Consider the following 10,540-nt stretch of genomic DNA (forward strand, 5'->3'; position numbering starts at 1 on the left):
ATATTTACTATAGAGTTATCAGAATTCATAACGAATAATTAGTGCCCATCATTCCCATCACCCACCTACATTCAAAAAGAGAATGAAAAAGCCCTTGAGTGTGAACATTATGCTCGTAACAGCGGTGGCCTTTCCCCTTTATAGCAGCCAAATAAGAAAGGGTAGGGAGAACTATCTTAGGAGGGCCTACATAAGGGAAGATGGAACCCCCGTGCCTGGCTGAGCCCTGTAGTTGCCACCATGAGCCAAGTAATAAGTATTGTGAGTGGCATGTGTCCTTGGAGCACAGAGACTGGTGCTTGTGTTTCCCTTGATGAGTTTGCAAGGCCTGAGATTACCTGAAACTGTGCATGAAAGCATGAAAGCTGGGCTGCAATAGGGAGAATCCTGTACTTTTGTCAGCTGGCTTGGTAGAGTGTGTATCACATTGGCTCAGGACCTTAAAACTGGAATCTGCCCAAAATAGAGGCCAGTAGAGATTAACAGATACCAGCAGTAAGAGATTGAGAAATGAGGGATTCCAAAGGTCAGCCACATCAGGGATTTCTATGAGGAAGTATCTGTGTGTTTGAAAGACACCCAGGATTTGTTTTACCCAGGTATGACAAGACACAAACATGGAAATGATTGTTTTGAAGAAAGAAGTTTATTATACTTACAGATCTGTAGAAGCAAGAAGCATGCCACACAACGGGGCCTCACCGGGAAGAACCAAGTTTGGTCAGTAAGCAGAAGGACTGGGGAGAAATGAGAGCAAGAGCCTTTATGGTACATATGTAAATCCACATATATCTCCTATTTGCCTTTGCCCTTCCTTGTTCCTAATGCCCACATTGGTGCTTGTAGATTACTAGTCCCATTCTCAGTTTTGATATTGCAGATGAATTGATGAATTGAAGATTGACTTCCCCATCCCCTAGTCAAATTTCTACTATCCATTAGCATTTATTTGTTGGTTTGAGGTAGTCACATCTACACCTCCACTCCTCAGTTTTCAAGTGTGAGAAGAATTTATGTTGAGTACAAACAAAACAATCAATGCCTGATACGATTTTAGGTCTCAATATATATATATCACTGTTATCATTATTATCATCATTATTAGAGGAAAGACTACATAATTCCATACATAAATATAAAATGACACACTGAGATAAAAGGAATGAATACCATCTCACAAGAGCATAGACAAAGAAACCTGATGCAGCCAAGCAGAAGGCAGAAAAGAAAGAGGTGGTAATAGCTGTGATTGTGTCACAGAAGGCTTACCTGAAAAAGTAGCTGAGCTGAGAGAGATGATATGTCAGTCAGGAGTATTCTGTTTGTCAATAGGTTTCTAGTAAACAGACTTAAATAAAAAGGCACTGATTGATTCCAGGATAGGTTAAGCTTCAGGCATGGTTGAATCCAGGTAATTTATCTCCGCATCATCTGACTGCTTCTTCTATGTTGGCATAATTTTCCAAAAGACACCTCATAATTCTCAGAAAGGTCAAAAGCAGCTCCAGACTCACTTCCTACAATGTTTGCTACCCTAATAAGAAGAAGGCTCCTCATTCACAGTAATTCCAACATAAGTCTCATAAATAAGTCCTATGTACCTAGGTAGGTCACATGCCCTTCTCCAAGTGAATTACTAAGACCAAAGGAATGAAGTGTCCTGAGTGACCACATCTAGGCTCTGTTCCCTCACCTGGAATAAGGACTGATTTAGAGGAGAGAGCACATCTAAGCGAAAGTGAAGAAATTATTACTGAAGAGAGAAATGGATTCTAGGAAAGCAAAAACAATAGCTGCTATAGAAATTGTTAAGTCTGTATATTGTGAAAAATACTTTAGGCAGAGGGGACGGCGCATGCAAAACAGCAAAGAACAGCATCCAGTCTTTATTTTCCTTCCAACTCCTTGTGCGCTACTCTTTGCCTTCGGTATATTGTCTATTGAGGGTTGTGGTTTTAGAATGGTTGTAGCAAAAGAGGTACTAAATCTGGCCATGTCTGAACACTGCTCAGAAAGTACAACGTTTTGTAATTTGAGTGTACCCTATGTCTCTAAGACAAGGTCAAAGAGCGATGAGAAGCCCTTCTTTTCATGTTAACTTTTCAGCTACATGGTGTTATTTCAGAGAGTAAAAAATCTATGGGTCACTGCCTATATTCAGCAAATAAGCTCAAATTGGTTTTTAAAAAAGTAAAAGAGGAACTATTTATTTCTGTAATTAAAGAAAATTCTTCTCAGACCCCAGTAAATTAAGACTTTGGTTTCTAGTGTCATGAGATTTCCATTTTGTGTGTGTGTGTGTGTGTGTGTGTGTGTGTGTGTGTGTGTGTGCCATCATGAATTTTTAAATTGGGAGCTATGAAAGCTTTTTTCAAAATGGATACAACAGGCATACTACTTTATCCCTGATGACTGCACAACATATATTAGAACATTAGTCAACCCTTGGAGACCAATTGGATGTGGAGTCTTTTGAGGGATGTTAATTCTGGACTGGCACAATGCTGACAGGACTACTACTTGTCAAGGGTTGGTAGAAAGAGAGTTAATCACTGGGCCAACAGTTAGGGTAGATTTAGGCTTTTGATGCCCCTCTCCTCTAAACTTCTGTATCAAAGACCCAATGTCCATGGTGTGCTTTATGAAATGCAGAATGGAGCCATTTGACAGCAGCAGTGGGGCACAGGGTACAGTGAGTGAAGCTAAAGACATTGGATCCAAACATCAGATCTACATTGGATCCAAACATCAGAAACAAAGTGGAAGCATCTTGCAAACTAAATCTTTCTGTACAATCTAATATTATGGTACATATCTGTTCTACCTGGTTAGTGAAGAACCCTATGCTCTTTTCATTCTCTCAGAGCGAAAGAAACAGTGATAGTCTGCTGTCTCTTTTCTGGTTATAACTTATTACAAAATCACATTTGTAAAGCAAACTAAGGAGGCACCTTGACACTTATTGAGTACGAATACCTACCATGTGTTAGGAACTGTCCAAAAGAGTATACATAATTACTCATTTAGCAGTCGCCAAAAAATTTAAGGCAGAATCTTTGTACCTATTTTATAAAGGAAAGACTGAAAAGATCTGAGTATATCATTAATTTGTCCTAAATAACATAGTAAATAGCAAGAATAAAGGAAAGGGGTATTATGTGTCTGACAAGTTAGGTGGAAAGTAAAATATGAGTTGGAAAAAATTAGAACCAAAGAAACCAAGAACAAACATCGTTTAAAGTATTACCATGATAGATTTAACTTAGAAATTCAATGATCTAGAACCCAGAGAATACATACAAATTTGTTTCTGATTTTTAATTTATTGATTGATATGTTTGGTATTGACTCTGAATCATTCAACCCTGAAGATGGATGGGTAAAAGAAAATAATGTCAGAAGGCATTGTGGTCATTGTTACCCAGAGTGAAGGGTGCTGCTGCTGTACTCCTCCATAGTCAGGGAAGGCTTCCCTCTGTAGTCCAATCACACCTCGTTTTGTTTATCAGTAGCAATATCAGTGCTTCTTAAATATCATATATCTACTACATCCAAGAAGCAAATATCCGATCCAAAAGTTAATGAAGATAATTATTGAATCAGATATCCCTGGGAAGCAATTATTTTTAAATAGCCATAGCTATTTTGATTACATGGACATTTAGGTTCTCTCTTTGCTATGTTTGACTTCAAAGAGAGATGGTCGGATCAAAAAAATGTAGTATTAGTTTCACGACAGCATTAGAGATTTTACAATTCAGAATATAAAGTAAAATCAGGATCACTTTGGGATCCTAGTCTTACCTGGAAGATATGTAAAGATGCCACCACTGTTGTTTTTAATAACTGAAGAGAAGTTTTGTTTTGCTTTGTTTTGTTTTCATTTTTTTTTTATTCTTTGCTATGGGAAATGATTTTATAAGTTGCAAATAGTATTAGTACCTGAAATGTACTTAAACACTGCTGTAACATATACTTCAGAAAACTTCACTATGTCCCATTTTTTAATATCTGTAAATGAATTCAACAATGTCTGTGATCTGCAGTCCCAGAATAACTTTTTGCACTATTCCAATCACTATGGCATGATGAAGAATGGTTGAAAAAACTATACAGATTAGATCACATATCTAATTTTTATGATAAAACTCTGGAACAGGTTTTTAATTTCTGGAATGCACTCTGTGAATTCTCCACAGTATCTCCCATATCATTTATTAAATCACTCCTTCTCTGTGTATCCCATTTCCCCTTCTTCTTTCCCTTTCATTATGCATCATTTTTCAGGATTTACTTTCTCTCTCAAAGTATCTTCTTTTTTTTTATCCTTCTCTTTTTTGCCTTTTCTTCTCTTCCTCTTATTCTTAAGCCATTCATCCTTCATGCTATTGAGCAAAACATTACGAATAATTTATCTATATTTAAAATACTGACTTAATTTATAAAATAAGCCTTCTGATTCTACTTTTTATTTTATTATTAGGTGAATTGCAAATCTTATATTCTCTACTAAAAATAAAGAACAAAAACCTCTATATGAACTGCATTAGTGTGTGTGAGAGAGAGAAAAAAAAAGAAAAAAGTAATGACTTCTTCCCCTTAGATTATTTTTCCCCAAGGACAGAGCGGGGAGTAAATAGGTGGGGAGAGAGAGGAGGAGAGAAAATAAGAGAGAGTGAGAGAGAGATTAGAACTCAGCAAATATTATGTATGTTTTATGCTAGTATTTAAAAAATATATGCTAGATTTGGGGAGTATTCAGTTTTCCAATCACTAATTAAGCATTGTCTTATGACTGATAATGGACTAATCTATATTTTCATCAATTTTCTCTCCATTTGAAATTTCATACTTTTTGTTTTGATTCTGCGTGCTTAGATAGTAATAGTATTTCAATGATTAAAATTAAAAGTAAGCTACTATGTATTGAAACTATTGGGACTATAAATTAACAGAGTAGTTATTTAACACATGTATTGAGATTTAATAATGCTTCATGCATTAAGATTAATTTTTCAAGATATGGTAAATTTTTAATTTATATTTTACTACAAAAGCAACTACATTACAAGCAATGAGATTAAGTGCATTTTATATGTCATTAAATAATTATCAAAATCTGTTTTCGTTTCTAGAAAAAAATTGCATAGATGACAGAGGCTTAGTATATCTCCTTGTGACCACACCAAAGTTGTGACAGAAACATGAAGCAAACAACAAGCAGAATCACTTGACGTCTGGATAAGCAAAAGCCCTACAAGTAGGAAGAGAAATAAGAAAACACCCTGCAACGGTAGGAAATAGAAGGGAGCAAAGACACGAGGCTGCTCATTCATGAGAGGCTGAGTGGGACAGAGTTTACAGTAGCTGCAGACAGAAAGTGTAGATGTTCCTTTTTGAATGAGCTGTGTCCATGACCAGACTTTCACAGTAATGGACTCACTTGCTCAGAGCACCAGTGCTGGGTAAGTTGCTCAGGGGGCACCAGAGACTTACAGGTGAACACTGAATTGTTGGAGAGATGGCCTGAAGCGAGGCTTTCTCCCAGGCAGAAGTGCTGTCAGTATCCATTGTTCCTCTATTGAGCCCTCCCTCTCAGAGTGTGCAGATGCAGTGCCAGGCATAGCTGAGACATCATCAAACAGAATAATAGAAGTCACTTTTCCCAGAGGATTCCCTGAAACTCCACCTCTCCCAACTTATGGCCACATCCAGTTGTAGCCTTCCCGGGTCGACTGCATGGGGGCACAGGGACTTATGGGGGACACTGAGTTGTTGGAGTGAGGGCCAGAGGCGAGGATCTCGCCCAGACTGAAGTGCCAGAGGTATCCATTGTTCTTCTATTGAGCCCTCCCTCTCCCAGTGTGCAGATGCAGTGCCAGGCATAGCTGAGACATCATCAAACAGAATAATAGAAGTCACTTTTCCCAGAGGATTCCCTGAAACTCCACCTCTCCCAACTCATGGCCACATCCAGTTGTAGCCTTGGTGTGTCCTTTGCCCCTTGCAGAGCAGCTCCAAGCACCACACTGGTGGCACCTGGCCATGGTTTTCTAGTGTGGCCGATTGAGGCAACTGTAAGCACAGCATCTATAGATTGTTTGCTGAATTTTACCAGGTAGCCTCGGAGGGACACTCACTGGGGCTAAACTTGGCCTGCAGCTGGACTTCTCTCAAGAATGTGCCACTGGACACCTACTACACAAACCACTCTAATAAGACTGGGAGACTTAGAAGCTTTGCTTAGTACATGGAAACGGACACAGAAAGGTAGCCAAAATGGGAAGACAAGAAGCAGAAACCATATGAGAGAACAGAGCAAAGGTCCAGGAATATGGAGTTAAGCAATCTAACAGATGCAGAATTCAAAACACTGATTATAAGGATGTTCAGTGAACTTAGGAGAAGCATAGATGAACTCAGTGAGAACTTTAACAACATGAAAAAAAACATAAAAATCGAAATAAAAGTTATAAAAGGAAATCAGTCAGAAATGAAGAATACATTATCTGAGGTGGAGAGTATATTAGAGGGAATCAACAGAATGGATGAAACAGAGGATCGAATCACCAAAATAAAAGATGAGGTAGTGGAGGACACCCAGTAGAATGGTAACAAGAAAAAAGAATCCAAAAACATGAAAACGATTTAAGGAGCCTATGGGATGAAATTAAATGTAATAATATTCTCATCATAGGGGTACCAGAAAAAGAGAGAGAGCAAGAAGTTGAAAACCTATTTGAAGAAATAATGATTAAAAACTTCCCTAACCTGGCGAAGGAAATATGCATACAACCCCAGGAAGCTCAGAGAATCTCAAAAAAAAGATGAACCCAAAGAGGCCCACACCATGACGCATCATAATTAAAATGCCAAAGGTTAAATATAAAGAGTGACTCTTAAAAGCAGCAAAATAAAAGCAGTTACCTACAAGGGAGCACCCACAAGACTGGCACCTGATTTCTCAAAAGAAACCATGTAGGACAGAAGGGTTTGGCCCAAAATATTCAAAGTGATAAAAACCCAGGATCTACAACCAAGATTACTTTATCCAGCAAAGGTATCATTTAGAGCCAAAGAACAGATAAAGAGCTTCCCAGACAAGAAAAGGTTAAAGGAATTCATCACCTCCAAGCCAGTATTATAGGAAATATGGGAGGGACTTCTTAAAGAAGAAGAAGAAACATGAATCAAAAACATAAATAAAGAATGGTAATAACTACATATTTATCAACAATTACTTCAAATGGAAAAAAAATTAAGTGCTCCTACCAAAAAATAGAGAAGCCGAATGGATAAGAAAATAAGACCTCTACATATGCTGCCTACAAGACTCATTTCAGATTAAAAGACAGACACAGGCCAAAAGTAAGGAGATGGAAAAAGATATTGCCTTGTTGAACCTAGAGGGTATTGTGCTGAATGAAGTAAGTCAGAGAAAGACAAATGCCACATGATTTCACATACATGTGGAATCTAAAGAACAAAATAAACAACAATAACAAAATAGGAAACAAACTCAAAGATACAGAGAATATTTTGAGGGATACTAGACAGAATGTGGGTTGGGTGGGTCAAAAAGGTCAAAGGGATTAAGAAGTACAAATGGATAGTTACAAAATGGAGATATAAAGTATAGCATAAGGAAAACAGTCGATATGTTGTAATAAATATGTAAGGAGGGAGAGGGTTATTACATTTAGTGGAGTGATCATTTGTGAGTTAAACAGATCTCTAATCACTATGCTGTACAACTGAAACTAATATATTATTGTATGTCAACTATAATTGAAAAAACTCATTGAATTGTACACTGTAAATATGAACAACTAATTGTCTATTCTATTTCAATAAAACTGTAAAAAAAACTGAAAATAAAAGATTTACATAATAAATTTGTTTTGTTTTTTAGTAAAAAAGAAATATATATAAAATTTCCTATGTTTAAATTTTCATATAACAGATATGACATTTTATATTAAGTAAAAACTAACCTCTAAAATTTTACATGGGTATTTCTTTTGATACATGTATATCGACTATGTATTAAATATATATATATATTCCACATAGATACAACTGAGATATTAACTTTTAGTTCCCAAAAAATCATTAAATTATCTTATGTATTTTGATAACTATCAACCTTATTTAATACAAAATATAATTTGATAGGTATATTTGAAAAAATTATTAGTCTTTGCATCCAGTATTGTATGTTAACTTATAAAGTAAATCAAATTATCAGTTAATGCAGATATATAAAATTTGATAAGAGATTCCCACTTTCAGCAGTAAATTTCCAAGTGTGGCATACTCTTTGGAAAGTTTGCCTCATTCACGTTGTTTCCTATTCACATGTAGTATGTTTGGTCAAGTTTCTTAGAGTTCCAGGCTTGTTTCCTTCAGCTAATTCAATGTTGTTATTCCTCTCAGCTGTTCTCAATCCAAGTGAAGCTCTGCGAATATGGCAGAGTCCTCCCTTTTACAGCTGGTTCCTTACTGCCCATGTCTGAGCTGTTTCAGCAGCCAATTCTATCACCTTTCTTACTCAGCACCCTGCTCTCTCCTTATTTATCTTGTGTCCCTTCCCTGTTACCAATAAAAAAATGTTACTTAAGTACCTCTCCTTTAATTTTAGACGGGTGCATAGCCTGCTGCAGCTTCATTTATCCCTCACCGAATTGTCTATTATAATTGCCGTAGTTAATGCAAGCGGGGAGCTTATGCTGTGCTAATTCCTGAATGAAGTGCTTCACAAACCTAGGTGCATTTGTTATTTCTTTTTTTCTCTTTTTACAAGTGATCGCACTAAGCCTTAGAAATTCATATGGTTAGTAAAGAGAGGAGCTAGGATTCAACCAAGCAAGATAGTCTGTTTTGCTAAATTATTTTCTTAACTGAACTATTCACGGCAACCAACCACAGCAAATATATTGCTTCTTATTAAAAATGATGTTGATGATAATAATAATTAGAATAGAATGGTTGTGAAAGATCTTTGTGAGTACTATAAAATATTCTGCCGATGCAGAGTTTAAGAAAGTGATAATTTATAGTTTTCAAGTTCTTTTATTTTAATTTCATTTAACTTACAGTCAGAAAATTATGCTGATTGTTCTAATCTGATTAATTGAAAGCATTATATATGAACCATATATAGGCTATCAATTTCTAAGAGTTAGAAGAAACAAAAAGTTTATTCCAGTTCAGTTCTACATTAATAGAATTTCCTTTTCCCTTGGTAGATAAAAAAATTTCTTCCAGAAAATTAGGGTCATGCATTGGAATCTACTTAACTACATTATTGTACAATAAGCATATATTAATTGGGCAGCACACATAATCAACATGAAAGAATAAAAACATGATTTTATTTTTAAAACATTACTATCGATTTTTATAAACACCAAAATAATATCCCTTCTAGGCCTATTACACATGTAATAATACCAATTCATTTAATTAATACTGACTCAGTGAAAAATTCAATCTAAGTACTTATAATACCCACATTAATATCAAGAAAGTTCATTAGAATTAATACCACAATAAATATATAATGAATTAGTAATGATTACATCATTATGTTGAAGTATTCCGTATTTGAACTTCTGTATTTGCTTTAATCACTATCACTCTGAATAGCAATTAACAAAAGCTGGGCTGGATATATTTGTGTAGGAAAAATAAGGCATATAAATGCAATCCAGTACAAATGATGCACATTTTATCTACACTCATGTATCAGCACACCCAATGGTATGCAAGTTTACTAAAAGTGAGATATTCTTTATAGCACTGGTGAGGAAAATAAAATTATTCTACAATTTTGCTTCCTTCCTGGTTTTAAACTGCTCATTTCTTTTCTATAGTCATATTCTGATTCAGGAAGCGAGCACATCCCTGGAAAATAGTAGAGACACTGTACATATTTGTTAAATAATTTCTGTGACTCCATGATACATATTCATCTGGTTATACTTGAGTGTTTCATTTTAAGGTTGATTGCTAAAAATCTACCATTGATTACCTATGCATACAGCTGATACTGGACAGAACTTATTTAGTAAGGGGAGAAGAGATGAACTTCTCTATTTCTGCCAGCTACCCATACTGAATTGGGATAAGGAATATAATAAAGTATTATTTTTCTTTCAAAATGGGTCAATGGGAGAAAAATTAAGGAAACAATGTTGCCTTTTTTACATTTTCTCTATTCCCATTTTTCAAAGCAAAACCATGATCTTTCAGATTGTTAGGAAGCTGTTTGCCTCAAATGGAGTAACTCTGATAAAAGAAAGCAAAGAGGAAAAGAAACAACGCCAATAAACTGTCATTCTCTCCTTTAATATCTTTCTTTATGATTATAAATAGAATAGAAAGAAGTTGTTGATATTAATTTAAAACATTATCTGCATTTACCCTTAAGTATGAGGTAGTTAGAAACTTGTCATTTCAAAATTATTGACAATGTAATAAAGGGGAAATTTTTCCAAAAGAATGTCACGAAGGCCTTAGCAAGTTGGAAGGTGAAATA

Source organism: Pteropus alecto, unplaced genomic scaffold, assembly GCF_000325575.1.
Source record: "Pteropus alecto unplaced genomic scaffold, ASM32557v1 scaffold51, whole genome shotgun sequence".
Taxonomy (NCBI): domain Eukaryota; kingdom Metazoa; phylum Chordata; class Mammalia; order Chiroptera; family Pteropodidae; genus Pteropus; species Pteropus alecto.